The sequence below is a fragment of the Cavia porcellus genome, unplaced genomic scaffold (assembly GCF_034190915.1).
Source record: "Cavia porcellus strain 051 isolate PalLab524CR breed Dunkin Hartley unplaced genomic scaffold, mCavPor4.1 scaffold_1, whole genome shotgun sequence".
Taxonomy (NCBI): Eukaryota; Metazoa; Chordata; class Mammalia; order Rodentia; family Caviidae; genus Cavia; species Cavia porcellus.
Window position 1 is genome coordinate 186,527,382 of NW_026947484.1, and position 16,007 is coordinate 186,543,388.

At 39.3% G+C, this 16,007-nt stretch overlaps 1 protein-coding gene across 2 annotated transcripts in view; it reads right to left on the bottom strand.

The window, feature by feature from the left end:
* Plppr1 (phospholipid phosphatase related 1) overlaps positions 1 to 263 on the bottom strand; it is a 282,868-nt gene extending 282,605 nt beyond the window's left edge. For both annotated transcript variants that reach the window (XM_063224526.1, XM_023565531.2), the window contains exon 1: positions 123 to 263. The gene's annotated coding sequence lies outside the window, so the exon portion shown is untranslated. The remainder of the gene's footprint in view (positions 1 to 122) is intronic.
* Positions 264 to 16,007: the final 15,744 nt, after the last annotated feature.

The following is a 16,007-nucleotide window of genomic DNA, read 5'->3' on the forward strand; positions in this document are numbered from 1 at the left end:
TGCCCTCGTCCGCACCTTAAAACCTACGAGCCACCTGCTCCGCTGCCCCGGGCTGGAACCTGCTCGAGCTCCCCGGGCGCAGCGACTTCCCTCAGCCACTCTGGCTCGGGCGCCTCACTCACCTCCAGCAGCGGAGCGTCCTCCTGGGCGCCCTACTGGGCCGCCTTGCTCCCGGCAGCGACGCGCATTCAGGCAGCTGCCGGAGACCCGCTCCCCGGGCACTGCTGCATTCCGCCTGCCTGCGTGGGAGAGCCAGCCGGCGAGCGCGCGGCGCGGGCGTACGCGAGTGTGTTTGTGCGAGTGTGCGGGGGTGCTAGTGTGCGCGCGCGCCGGGCGGGGTGAGGCGGATCACAGATCCCCGCTGGCGCCCATCCTGCTCTCGGCCTCCTCCGCCTCCTCCGCCCGGGGCTGCCGCTTGCGCAGGGTCCAGGTTTCAGGATCTCCTGTTTGTTTAATGAAAGGAAAGGAGCAAAAGGCTGGCGGGCGGGGGCAGGAGGGGGGCTGGAGGGGCGGGGAGGGCGCCAGGCGCGCATGCTCAGAGCAGGACACCGAGCGCTCTCGGGGCCAGCGTGCGAGGCGGAGAGGAGACAGGACTGCGCCCACCCGGGCCCCCAGGGCCGCGCGGAGTCCCCGATGGGCAGCAGGGAAACCCGATCGCAAATGCGCTGCGCGGGACTCCGGGACTCCCAGGGCGCTGCAAGCCGGTGGCGGGATCCCCACCCATCCTCGGAGACCCTTCTGATGCACGCCTTAGGTAACGGGGGCTCTCCTCGCCCTGGATATTCTTAGTGTTTGGGAGCGGGATCCCCTGGGCAGCTGTGATGCATCTGCCCAGAGGCCCAAGAGGAACCACAGGCTTCAGGCGACAGCCTGACCTAAAGTGAGCTTCCTGATTTGTGTTTCTCCCATCCCAAGTTTCACTCTGTGGAGAGCATAAAAGGGCATCGTCCACTGGAATCCTCCAGACAGGTTTGATGATGGAGAGCAAAGAGGAACACACGATGGTCCTCTTCCAAGGGACGAAGGGGAGTAAAGGAAGGTGAGTCTCCTAGGGCCCCGTACTTAACCCTTCTTGGTACCCGAATTAAAGGGGGAAGACATTGGCTCTATTCAGGAGGGCAAAAAGAACAATGGAGCTATTGTCTGGCTTGAGTCAAATGCCAGAAAGAGTCTAGGTCTTCATAAGTAGGACTCTGGATACTTGGTTAAGTAGAAGAACTGTCAACCCGAAGAGAGTCCAGGAAGAGAACCTGAACCTGAGATGGCTCTGGTAACCTGAGGCCAGGGGCGGACTCTGCGCGTGGAGTGGAAACTCTTCTTTGGTGAGATTGTCCTGTGAGCAGCCCAGGCCAATGGTTAGAACCTATTTACAATCTTCCACTGTCCCAGCCCTCTTTAACCACACTCCTTGTCTAACACCCTGTTCTCTCCCCTGTAGAAGAAAAGGCACCCCAAGCAGGGAACTTCCCACAGAATTATTCCTACCTCCTGTGTATTCATTTTATGTTCCTCCTGAAAAGGACCACTTTTTGGTCACCCTAGCTGCAGAAAGATAGAGAACAGCCTATCTTTTCCAACCTTTCATTAAAGATCACCTCTGAGTGCTTCCACTTCGCCGTGTAAGTGAGCAGATGCCTTCTTGCTGAACTCTGACCCACGTCCCATTCATCTTTCCAGGAATAATGCTGAGTGACACTCGAACAGCAGGACAATTAGATCAAATCCTAGAGTGCACCCAGAGCAGAGAAAGCAGCATGTCTAAATACCAAAAACAAAAACAAAGTTTAGGAGAAAGGCAGAGGAAGGCAAGAAGGATGAGGAAGTTCTTTGTAAAAAGTGTTTAGGGTGTAGTGGCAGGTGCCTTCTGGTGGTTCACTGAAAGGAGCAGAATTGTAGCGCTACCTACTTAAGGGACAGAAGACTGAATCCCCATCCATCGGGTAGGCTGGGGGTCAGATTCTCCTGAAAAGTAGCAAATCATTTATGGTGAACCACTCAAAATATTTGGGGCTGCTATTTCTTTGCCAGTTTTTATCAAGCCTTCTCTTTGGGATTGGGCTAGGAAGGTATATAAGACAGATCTGTCACAGCAGTCTCAGAACAGTGAACAGTGTTCAGGGGAATTTCAAGGTGTCTGCATTAGCAGGACCAGCTTGCTTCCTGGAGGCAGGAAAGTCGTGCTTCCTGCCCTGAAATCACATAAGCACTGGGTAAGAGGTGAATCCAAGAACGAGGGGAAAATCAGGACAGAGAGGTAAGCTTGGCTGACTCACCTTTGCAGTTTTACCGGTAAAAAATAAAACAAAGGTACTTTCTCCTGCAGTATTATCCAAGAACACTTTCTTTTGTCTGAGCCTGGCATAGGGTTAGGAGGATGGAGACACCACTGCCTTCAGTGCACAGAAACACCCTGTTCATTATCACAAAGCATAACGTAGCTCCAAAAAAGTCCAGGATGAAGGATTCCTTATAAATTCAGAATTGTCAGTAAGGTAAAATCCTTTTGTGGTCCTTCTGCTACAAGACACTGAATGAGCAGTTCTGGAATAGAATTTTACTGTTTGGGAAGAATTGAGAGTCAGGGAACACAAGTGCTATTAAATGAGGTGATGTACATAAAATACTTTACAGTGCCGCACACATAGCCAGCTCTTTGTAACTTGTGGTTATTAACATTTTCGTCATTATGATTTTTTTAAAGATGAAAATTTTTTTCCTATGCTTAAACAAATAAAATCAATAAAAGCCACATGCCAGAAGCAAAATTCTGGTCTCCTCCAATCACCTCCTCACCCATCACACTGATGCATTTAAATACTAACAATAAAAAGCTTGGTATAAAAATGTGTGACAATTTGAATGACTACTAACTCCATCCGTCATCCTTCGAAACACAAAGTTAGATATAATGGTGAAATCACACTGTGTTTCATGGTGTCCCTCAAGCACTTTTTGCCATTCACATCCCAGTGTGATTATATCTCTCTGCCTAACAGCGTCTCTTGGTGTAACAGCCCAGCTACACTGGTAGGCCAAGCTTTGTGGGGTTTGTTTGTTACCCTCCTAATTTTAGCTATTTAATGTGTTGCTCTTCCTGGATCATAAAATTCCCAAAACCAATTAGTATGCACACATCTGTTTCCTAAATTTGGATTTCAGTTTGGAAATCATCCTCTTTACCTAAATAAAGGACAATGCCTAAATGCTACACTTCCCTTCAAAAGCAAATGTGGGTATGTTTAATGATTTTGCCTCTCATGTTAGCAAAATAGTACAGTATGATAGTCTGGCTATCTTTGAAAAAAAAATATATATATATCAGAACTACAGAACTAGCTATTTAATTTTAAATCTAGTTGTTCAAACATAACTGATATAAAATAAATTCTATAATTAACAGAAACAAGTAATATATAAAAATATTCAATGTTAAATTCTCTAGAGTTATGAATACACTAAAGATGACTCTTGATTCTTGGAAAATTATGTGAAAATAGCTTCAGTAGTCTTATATTGATGAAATACACAACTTTCCAGGGATGCAATATGTACCTAATTTCTGTTCTGAATATGCAATATCCCATTTTCATTTGAACTATATGTTGCCTATAATTTTGATCATTTCTAAATACCACCCAATGAGACAATTATATAAGTTTTTCTTCTGGAAATTTCATGTTTATAACAGTCTTTTCTGGTTTAGTGAAAATGTTAAGCCATAATTATAAGGGCTAATGATATCTTTATGTAAAAATCAAAAATTTCAGACAATCAACAACTATTACAAAATATCTCCTTAACTTCTTTATATACTCTTATTATAATTCCTGAGACGATAAGTCTTCTTTTAAAAACTGTTGGACTTACCCTCACCTGGCTTGGTTGTAAACCATTCAGAGACAGGTTTATTTATTTTTCTATTTTCCTGGTGGCCTGTGAAAGTAAGAAAGTAGTATGCTTTTACCAAATATATAAAGAGTGAATTAATAAATACATATTCCCAAATTAATTGCTGATGTTGGTGCTCTTTGTAGATAATGAAGTCAATTGACACTATATTTTAAGCTTTTGTTTGTTTTGTTTGTTGTGTTTGTTTGTGATCCAAAAAATGAGTTGAGTTGAGACGAGAAAGCAAAGGAGGTTTCTGCAGACAGTTTTTAGCTCCTTGGAAACATATGTCAAGCCCATTGTGATTTTTATGGTTCAGAAAGCAAATGAGTTTGGGTTCGAAGTGTATTATTATTCAAATGACAACTTCATGCTGGCCAACTAATCCACTAGAATAATGTCCTAATTTACTAAACTTTCCCACAAGTAGGATGAGGTAGGGTTGTAGTATAGTGGTTAGAACTTTTTTGACCTCGAAAGAATTAATTCAAAAAATGTAAAGAATCAGCCTCAAGATTTCACCCCTAGCATTTCAACTGTAACTGTCTTGAGTAAAGGAAACAGCAGACTTTCATTCTGTTTCCATGGTAGGGACTTGGGTGATGAGGAACAGGTGGGGGCAGAGGAAGGGAAGTGAAAGTCTCAGCTCTGATTGCAGCCATGCAGAGCCAGGGAAAGCAAAATGAGAGGACCAGGTGAGCATTTCATATTATCTTTTTCCTGCATTCACACATCCAGTAAGAAAGCTTTTTGAGAATTATGGGAAGAATATCTAAAGAAGCTTTAGCCCTTTATAACCTAATCTCAGAAATAACACACCACCAATTCTGCCATGTTCTATCAATCACACACAGCATTCTTGTTACCCCTTCATATCCTTTGATGCGTAAGTATCCTCATGTACTGTGGTTTAGATTTTGGGTTGAAACATTATTTTGCCCAGAACCAAAAACAAGTGCCGACGTGTGTCAGCACAAGTGGTGGTACCTAGATGCCTACCATTGATTCCCTCACTGGCTTTACTTCCCTGTGCTGTCGCACTTTTCTCAAAGTCCTCATTAGGAACTGTGAGAATCTTGCCTCATTTACCCCATATCTTCTTACCTCATATATTCTTGACTTCACATGCTGCCAATATTCCATTGTTGGTGTTTCCTGTCTGTAGATTCTGCCCCAAAACAAGAAAGACAATCTGTTAAAACCTAGGTCTTGTTTCATTCTGTCCCGGACTACCAAACTGGAACCTCAGTGGCTGGTACATGATAGCAGTGTCTTCACTTTTACCACCTTTAAAATGAGACGGCTGAGCCGAATGACTCACTCGTCACTTTCCAACAGTGTATTCCAAAGGTCAACAAACTTATTCTGTAATGAACCAGATAATAAGGATTTTAGGCTTTGTGAACCAGATGGTCTCTGTCACAACGACTCAACTCTACGGCCACAGACAATGCCTGAAAGAATGAGAATGGCTATGTTCCAGTATATTTTTTTTATAAAAACACGGTGAGCTGGATTTGGCCACTGAGCTACAATTTGCCAGCTCCGAGTTTAATCTTTTCTCTTCTACTTCCCTTTGTCACCAGCAGTGCCTTTGGTAAAAGGTATTTGAATCTTGCTGTCTGTCGTGTCTGTAGGAGAAAAAAAAATGATTTGGTGCAGGAAATCTTTGTCTGTTGTCATTTTAGGCACCACTTGTCAGCAAGCATGGCTTTGACATTGTTTTTAAAATACTCTTAAATCTTTCTGTGTGTTTGTAAACCAGTAGACTATGCTTTGCACATGAAACAATGGCAGTAATAGCACCTCTGCTATTTTTAGCCTAAAACCAACTCACGTAGACTTAGAATATAAATATATTCTAATTACAACTAATATTTAGAAAACTGCTTCAGTAAAGATAAACAAACTTAAACTCAACTAAAATTAAGCATTATTTACACAGTGTCATTATAGGATGAACAACTCTCCTGAGATAACTCCTACAAATGGAACTGCTGGCTGAGCATTCCTACAACATTCAACCCAAGTTATAAAATTAAGCCCATCTAAAAATTTTCATCTTCTATAGTGATCTACAGATTCAATGCAATCCCTATCAAAATCACAACACTTTTGTAGAAATCGAGAAATTAAATCCCAAACTTTATGTGGAATTTCAGTGGACTCCAAACAACCAAAACAAAACAGAATAAAATTGGGGGGTTTTATTCACGGTGATTTCAAAACTTACTACAAAACTAATCAAAACAGTGTGGTAGTGGAGTAAAGATAGACATATAGACTACAGAAATAGAATGGAGGGCCCAGAAATAAACCATCACATATGGTCAAATGATTTTTGACAAATGTGCCAAAATGTTTAAAGGAGAAAACACAGTCTTTTCAACAAACGGTGCTGGGAGAACTGCTTATCCACATGCAAAATAATGAAGTTAGACTTCTCTTTATACAATATATACAACTTTACATTAAACGGACCAAAAGCCTAAATATAATAATGAAAACTGTAAAGCTTTGAAAGAAAACACAGTAGGAAAGCTTAATAACAGTGGATTTGGCAATGATTTACTTGGATGTGACACCAAACACAAGTGACAAAATAAAAATGTAGATAAACTGGTCCGCATCTAAACTAAAAACTTCTAAATATCATAGGACATTATCAAAAGAGTGAAAATAGAATGTAAGAAAATGTTGGCGAATCATATATACATGGGGTGGTCAAAATAGAAGGTGGGCTTTAAATAAAAAGTTCATTATAGTAAAAGACAGATTACATTTAATTCCCACAGAGAACTGCGTCTCACCTTGAATATACTTTCCCCCCTCATCCTTACCACTTTCTGAAGCAGTTCTGAAAGTTCTCTTCCCTACCTTTATGAGATAGGATAAAAAATGCAGGGATTGATGCTGCTAAATGCTCTCCAGTGGGAAGAAAGCTCATGGAACATGATGCAGTGTCCTCATTCACCTTATTTACCAGCTTGGGCACCATGCTGCTTCTAACTCTGCACCAGAGTTACAATGATCATGACAAGTAAGCCTTTTGACTCAATTCAGAATACCGTGAAAACGCAACTTAAGACACAGACGAGGACTCCCAGAATGGCTTCAGAAAATGCCAAATAATAATAATAATAATAATAATGGCATACGTGTATTTGAAGCAAGGAGAGTACTTGGAGTACTTTAGTAAATTTCTTAAATTTAAAAATTCACCTTGTTTGTTGGTCTACCATGTATGACAAGATAATATCCAGAATATATAAAGTATTTGCAAACCACATGTGTGTATATATATATATATATATATATATATATAAAACCTGACCCAGAATATACAAAGAGCCCCTATAATTAAAAAGTAATTAATTAATGAGCAAATAGTCAAACAAAAATTTCTCCAATGAAGATATACAAATAACCAATAAGCTCAGGAAAATATGTTCAACTTCACTAATCCTTAGGAAAATGCAAATCAAAATCACGGTGAAATATTGCTTCATGTCCATTGGGATGGCTCCTATAAAAGTGAAAAATTAGAAAAAAAAAAAGAAACAGGAACTAACAAGTGTTGAAGAGGAATTGAGACTTTATGTTCTACTGGTGAGAATTTAAAATGGTGCAGTCACTATAGCAGCCATTCAAAAAGTGAACACAGAATTACCATATGATAGAGCAAGTCTGCTTCTGGATATATAACTTTAAAGTTTGAAAGCCAGGACATGGAAACATATTTGTACTCCTATTTTTATAGAAACATTAATTTTTTTGCCCTTCTTTTTTTTCCCAGTACCAGGCATCGAGCTCATGACCCAATGCTTGCCAGCCAGGCGCTTATACAACTGAGCTAAATCCTCAACCCCATTGGCAGCATTTATTAACAATAACCAAAAGGTGAAAATAACTTAAGTGTTAAATGAGGAGATTAGCATTTACCATCTGCACCCCGTACAACATTATTTTGCTTTGAAAAGGAAGAAAATTCTGACACACACTATAATATGGATAAACCTTGAAGACCAAGTGAAGTGAGCTAAGTGAAAAGTCCAAATCTGTATGATTCCACCTACACGAAGTGCCTGGAATAGTTAAAGTAATAAAAACACGAGATAAAAAGGAGGCTGCCATGAGTTATAATCTGGAGGAATAGGAAGTCATTATATTATTTATGTGTACACACTTGCAGTCTGATTAACGTTTGATAAAATGATAAAAGTTCTAGAGAGGGATGATATCAATGTTTATATTTTTAAAATATGTACTTTTGTGATGTGCATATTTTAAGATAGTTTTTGTTTACTACCTTGAAGCAAACTTTCCCCACTGAAATACTTCTATTAGCAATAGCCATGTTTTAGTAAAAAAAGGTTATCAGGTGGACCTTGAATTATTTCCAGATCTGAAAATAAATTCTTTTTTTTTAATTTGGAGAAAAAATTCAAAACAGAAAAAAGGGTAAAAATAATACAGAATTTCAAAACAAATAACAGTAAGAAATCACTGGTTGATAAATCACATATTGTTACCTTAGAAGTTGTTCAAGTTACAAAATCAAAGCATAAAAAGTGGACAATCAAGTAATGAAAGTACAAACTATTCTGTTTGATAAACTAACAAAAACTTAGTAGTATGGTTATCTATCTTATACATTTAAATATACATACAGTTGTACCCTTTAGAGTACTTTCTTTCCCTTTCATTATTATAGTATCTATTATACATGTTGGATCTTATTATTCTTTCAGTTTTTTATTTTTCTATACTAGAGAAACAATAAATTTACAAATATGAATATGATTTATTTCAGTTATGAGGATAGTCCCAAGTTATTCCATTTACCTATAAAAGCCTCAAGATCATCCTTTTTATGGTAGAACAATTTGTAACAGCTAGATTTTGGAAACAACCAAAATGCCCATCAATTGCAAATGAAGAAGATGTGGTATTTTTATACAATGGAATACCACTTGGCTATAAAAGATGATGATCTTGAGGCCTTTATAGGAAAATGGAGGTAACTTGAGACTTAAGGCAATAAATCAGACTCATATCTGAAGAGAAATTCTTTAAATTCATACCCATTGGCAATTCATTCTAAGCCTCATTTTCCTTGTGTTTAAAATATAAAGAATAATTAATCTCACCAAATTGTGAGAATTACCATGAAAACTGTGTAGCAAGTAATGAGTACTAGTTTAAGGAAAGCAGAAACTACCATTAATAACACCATTCATCATGTTTTCCCCCCAAAAGCCATGTGAATTTTTCATTTTAACTATCAAACCTCAGCATAGATATGAGTGATGACCCCAAGTCATCTAACTAGGACATTTTAAGAGCATATATTTAGATAATCCCACTTCCCTTCTAAGGGGTAAATGTTACATTAACCTAGCAATGTGTACTCACCTGACTAGCAAAGCTGTCTAGGTATCAAATGACATAAAGCATTTTACAATGCATCAGTGATAATCTGCGTCAACATTATTACCAGGAGATAATCTTCATCAGAACTAGTTATTCCGCGTCTATACAGCCCTGACAATCAGAGATTCCTTGATGCTGATCATCTGTTTTGGCTTTCTGTCTTCTTCCTTTCATAAGTCATGGTATCCGCAGTTCCTCCAAGGAACAGCCATACTCCAACTGCTCAATCACATCTAGATGTACAAACCTCTCCCACCTCCAAGCCCAGCTTAATGAACCAGTATCCCACTGCTTTAGCCATTGTAGTGAGGTAGCAAATGATCCAAACTAGTAAAATCAGATTAAAATTCACATCTTTGAACTCAATAAAAAAAATTTCCTCTTTTTACTAGAATGCTAAGCAGTTAAAATGCTCTAAACTTGGCAATGCAAGCAGAGAATCCTTAATATGATTTTGAATTCCTGATCCTGCTACTATGTCTTAAAGTGTCACTGGGTATTTTAGTTACTTGAGCAGTTCATTTATTTTTGCGTTTTGAATTAAGCTTTCTTCCCCTTCCCTATCTGAAAATGTCTTTATAGATACACTAATTTTGACATCTTTATAAATAATAGTGACAAACAAAAGAGCAACCAAAGGATGGGGTCAGTTTAAAGGATTCTTATGTCCATATAGAAACTATTTTAGGCAGTTTTTTCACCATAAGATACATCTGATGTGTCCTCTTCCTCTTTTCTGCATAACCAGATTTGAAACCTGGTGCTCTGGAAGGCTAACACCCACCGTTAGACAGATGGAGCTGAAGGGGGCAAGGCAGAGGCCAGACAAACCCTGCCAACTCATTTGGCCTCAGGCCCAGGCTGACTCTGTAACCACTATTGCTGTCATTATCCAGCAAGGCTAATCTGAGTTCTCTTCACTGTCAGCTTCTTTATGCTCCTGAAGATGACAGTGGTCTTGCAACTCTTACTCCTCGAGGCTTAGTGGGTACATGTGCCAATCACAGCTTTATATAGCCAATGACGTGTCCCTTGGCACCAAGGCAGGCTGGGACATCCTCCCACAGCAGAGGCTACTGAACCACAGGGAAGTGGCTGGCAAAGCTGTCAGCCTCTGATTGCCAGATGATGGGACTGGCATGTGGGTCTTCCTGCCTTCCCTACAGCTCTCAGAGTCAACTCATGAGCATCAACTTTCTAGAAAAAGAAAAATTGCTCTTGGTTCCCTATCTTCACAAAGTCTGTCCTTAGATCCAGTAGTGATCTAAAATGTCACTTGACTTTGTCACTCTGGCAGAACTTCTTGATGAATTTTTCTCAGCCTGACACTAAAGGTCCTTCAAGATTTTTGTCAATAGTATGTATCAGCCTCAAACCTTATCATTCATCCTCTCTAATCCTTGTCCCCCAGCTATTTCAAATATAATAAAATTTTTATCATCCAGTACCTTTTACATGATATTTTCACTTTCCTATAATTTCTGCAGAACTCTTAATTTTGTCTTTCAGTTGTAAGTTCAGATATTGCCTCATTCAAAAATCTTTCTCTGAACCTCTGAATGTAGCACTCTGAATTCTCACAGGACTCTGAGCATGTCTCAAGCTAGCAATTCCCATACTATAGCACACAATTAAAAGCTTTGTCTCTCCAACAAAATGTCCAATGTGATAGTATTAAGAGGCAAGTCCTTTACAAAAAGATTAATTTATAAGAGCAGAGTCCTCATGCATGAGATTAGGGGAAAATTTGTTCTTTCACTCCTCCACCACGTGTGGATGAAGTAAGAAATACTCACCAGATTCTGTGTCTTGAACTGGGGCTTACTTGCATCCAGAACTGCAAGAAAAAAATTTTCTGCCCTTTAAAATTTAACTATTCTCAGGCATTTTGTTAGAGTAGCACAGGAAAACTAAGGGAACATGTAACCCCGCTTATAGACTGTGCATGTATTACAGATAGAAGTTATGGCTTTTATTGTACCCATACTAGATATGTACTATACATTTTTTGAATGAAGAAATTAATGACATTAGCAGTAGCCATGCTTCCCTACTGGAATTAGGGTACAAAATGTGACAGTAGATGGCTAATCCTTGGGGATATCTCACTTCAGGAAAAAACATTATCACTGTCTTCTGCTTATCAATAGGAGTGTCTGCTTTAAAGTGAATGTGGAAGAAATGGTGATACTACAGGGTGGCAAAATGTGTGCTAGCAAGCATGATCATGTAGGTTCTATACCTATCACAAGATAAGAGGGGAGGGAAGAGAAGAAAGGAGAGAAGAGGCAACAGGGATTGTTCGGGTCTTGACCTGGAGGAGCAGGTGGACTGTTACCACTCTTTCTATTAGTAGCTCTAGAGCATCCTACTGCCCCTTTCACTGGAATAAATCACTTTATCTCTGTACTCACTCCTCAAAGAGCAGCAGCATATCACAGTTATACCCAGAGCCCCAGGAGCAAGGCCGTGCTTTGGCATATCGGTGGTGCCACTGCCCACACATTGCCCACGGCTCTGGTGGAGACAGTCAACTGCTGTGCCACTCATGCGTGCGGTCATGAATGTCAGTTGTGCTGAGGGCTCTGGGACTTCCGTGACACCTGCAGTGTTGGCTCCGTGTATTGGTTTTGTCACAAAGATCAGCAACTGTGCTAATGATGGTGACAGAAGAAGCAGTGGTGATGGTGAGAGTCTCCCTTCCAGATCAATAGGTTTCCTTTGCCAGCAGCAAGAAATGAAACTTGGGAAATTGTTGTTTCTATGTAGTAGAAGAAAAGCTATTTCCACTAATACTTTTGTTCCCATCTTGTATCCTATGAAACACTAGAATTTGGCTGAGATTCTTTTTTCTATCTCAGCCTCACTATTATCATTTTAAAATAAATATAATAAAAACCCACTTCATGGATTAAATAAGATAAGGGTATCAAAGTCCTTCATAAAAGCGTGATCAGCATCCACTCAGCTCAGCACAGAAAGTGCTCAAAATAGGTTAAATTGAAACTCGAGGGAGCTATCACTAAACACAGCACTGAAATCCTGCCAGGATAAATTGATAGATCCTCATTCTCTCCACTTCACATCATTCTTCTCGATATGGGCAAAGAATTGACATTCACCAGATGGTTTGCAGCTGGGTGGAAAAAAAAATGCAGGACTTCAGTCTCCATGTTGGTATAAAAGATGCTCTCAAAATTCCAAAGGAAGAATCACATTTCCTGAGTATTTTTGTAAATTCCCACAGTCCCACAAAGCCTTGGTGAATGTGCCCTGAGGAGCTGTGGTGGTAAACAAACTTAGCTGCATTCTCTGTTGACTACGCAGAAGCCTAGGGTTTAGCTGGCTGTGGGTAATGGAAGTACTCAAAAAGGCATACACACACACACACACACACACACACACACACACACACACACACACACACAGCTGCACCACCCACCGAGAACAGAAAAGGGCAGTCTTGGCTAATTGGCTTTAACAGATGCCTGCCTGGCAGTGCTTCTCATAACTATGTAGACATGATTCAAGTAAAAGAAGAATCAGCAAACTCAAAGAGCTTGTCAGGTGGGCAATGGGAATATCAGGAATGCAGTTTAGAGAGCTAAATACACACTTAGGAGGGGAAAGGTCCAAAGTAAAGCAGAGGGCTCATGTTCCTCAATGCAATGACACTCACAGTCAGCTTACAAGAAAGGGGCACCATATCATCTCTCTAGTTTTTCAAGAGAAACTACAAATAAAGCTTTAAAGAAAAAGCTTTATTTTTAAAAATCAAGTAAAATCTATTTAGAAACGCAAACAAAGAAATTCTGTGTTGGCCAAGAAAATAAATCTGTGAGAAAGAAGCAACCTACGGGCAGCCCATGTGCATGTCAGATTTCTTGCTTTGACAAGGACTGTAAGCCACACAAGTTGACATTCTAAAACATGAGGGTGAATGGATTATGCTGTCACCATGAAACTGTTAGGTGTACTAGGACCCTAAAGAAAAGGCCAGTGATGGGGTAGAGCACAATTTCTTGTAAATCAGGGACAGATCAAGTGAATGAGGTGATGAAGGTTTTCCTGTGCAGGGCACAAAGTATAGAAGCATTCTAAACACACACATGTGCGTGCACACACACACACACCAGATGATGGTGGTTGGCATCAAATAAACAGAAACATATGCAGTGAATTCCATAATGGAGTAGTGTAGACAAATAGAAACAGCAATATACTAACAAATAGACTCCTTTATAGCTCCAAATCACCTTGCTTGCTTTTCTTCTGTATAAAGAGTTGATGAAAAGGATGTACTCTTTGTGAGGTAGCTTGGAGGATTCAGTGAGATGATGTTTGGCACATAGCATAGTGTCTGACAAATACCATATTCTAATAATATTATTAATCAGCAGCAGCAAGTTATTCCCCATGCAGAGATTGGCTTTGACTTTTATGCAAGTTTCACAGCACCTAAGGAAAGAGTGTCGATCCTCACAAATATTGGGTGGTTCTGTGGTTTTGAATATTGATAATGAGGGAAGAGGAACATTTTGAGAGGACTGGTTTGCAGAGTTCAGCTGCAGTGCTGCCTTTCCCAGCTCCCTTCACTATAATTCTCCACTGAGGTGGGAGTGGAAGGTCAGTAATGTCATCCCGGGCAGGAGGAAAACTCCTCAATTCCAGACCTCTTTGCCAATAAGAAAGAGTCCTTTCCACAGGAAATTCAGCAGAAAAATGAGGCTATAGCCATGTTTATTGCAGCTGACATATTTCCCTTCACCACTGCCTAAGCAAGATTTTTGTAAGAATGGAGAAACAAATGCTTAATGACATTTTCCAAAGAAATGTGATGTGTACCTGGGAGGTGATCTGCAAACAGGGCTCCAGTTGAATAGATGGAGATTGTGTGGCTACTGTTTTGAATTTGTCAGCCTGTCCTCTTGTCAATTTCTATGAGTGTTTACACATACTTCCTGTCTGTCTTGAAGGCTGGTCTATTTGTGAGGCTGGTAAACAGATGAGCTATTACAAAATGGACCACACATATAAATGTCTGCAAACCAAAATAAAAGTTCAATCGACACGTAATTCTTTTCTGGCCACCAGTGATTTGTATTCATCAAAGTGAACTAACCAGCCCAACAGGCAATATTTGATTAAAGCTTCATTTGCTATGGCCTCAACTTGAAGACCTGAATGATAATGTGAAGAACTATAGGGACTATTGCTGAGAAGGCATGGTTATTATGTGGGGAAAAATAACTGATTCTATGTTTTGGTAACTGCTGAAATTCACACTTTAAATACAGGAGGCTACAAGTTGCAACTTGATAGTTACATTGTGGTCTTATTTTAAACAATAAGTATAAACCTTCAAATCAATAAATTGAATTTTGTCAATAAAGTACAATAGGGACCTGAATAGATAAAAATAATTACTTGGAATTTTTCTGCAAATCCCCTCTCATGATACTACAATTTTTACATTGTTATATGTTTATACAAGACACATTCACATGGAAATCATAGTCCAACAAAGAATAGTTATTGTAAAATTTTTAAAAAGTTAATCAAATATAAAGATAATACCAATATCATAGAAGACAGAAAGATGAATTTTAGCTACTAGGATTAATTAAAAATTTCTGAAACTTTGTCATGAATTTTCCTTCTTGTTTTCTGTTCATCTGAACAAAAAGAAGAACATGGAGAGATCATGCCCCCTAAAAAATAGGATGCATACTATTTTTTCATGAATACAGAACACTTTTTTTCTTTTTCTTTTATCACATTATTTCATTATTAAATTTTACTTTTTCACATGCAATTTTATTAGTAGTATTTCTACTACTACAAGTATTAGATGAGTTCTGAATCAAAGGGCCAAACATGATGGCTTCCACTTACTGTACGTAGGAAGAATAGCTTATGCCATCTGCAACCCAGTAAGTTACATAGACTCTATATCACCTTCTATGCATTTAACTATTTCTCAGTAAACACTGGTAATCCATAGCTTATCTCATGGATGTGTAAATTTCCTATTTAGTTTCAGCAACATTAAATTGTGACTAACTTAATAAGATAAATTGCTATCAAAGAATGAAAATGCAGGTAAATACATTTATAACAATGCTAGAATAGGATACCAGAATGATTCAATGTCTGTCGCTATAATCTCTTGTGATACTGTTTGAAGAGTCATCTCAGTACCTTAGTTTCAGTATATGGAGAGAATAAGACGGACACCCAAATATTTGGATGGATGGTCCCTCTGTCTTGCTCTGCCGAGGCTTGTGTAACTCAGCATGAACTTAATCAGTGACCAAAATGGATTTATGCAGAAGGGAGCAAACAGTGGGTTTAATGAAACCTGCTTGGGCCACAGGAATTACAGCATGACTGCAAAGTTCTTAAATGTACCCCGAATGGAATCGTAAAGGAGAATCTTCTTTTGTTCTCCAAATAGGACCATACTTGAGTCCATAAGGGCTGACCCTTATGTTACCTTCATAGACAAAAGGAAGACTTTCTGATAATTCACATCTAACACAAAACATCTACCCTAAAGAAAGCCATAAAAGAACAGTTCACATTTTCTACTTATTATTGTCTCAGTTGTGGTAAATTAAATCTTCTTAATATCTTTATTGTACAATTTCAAGCTTATTGGCATAAAATTGTCCATAATGCCATTT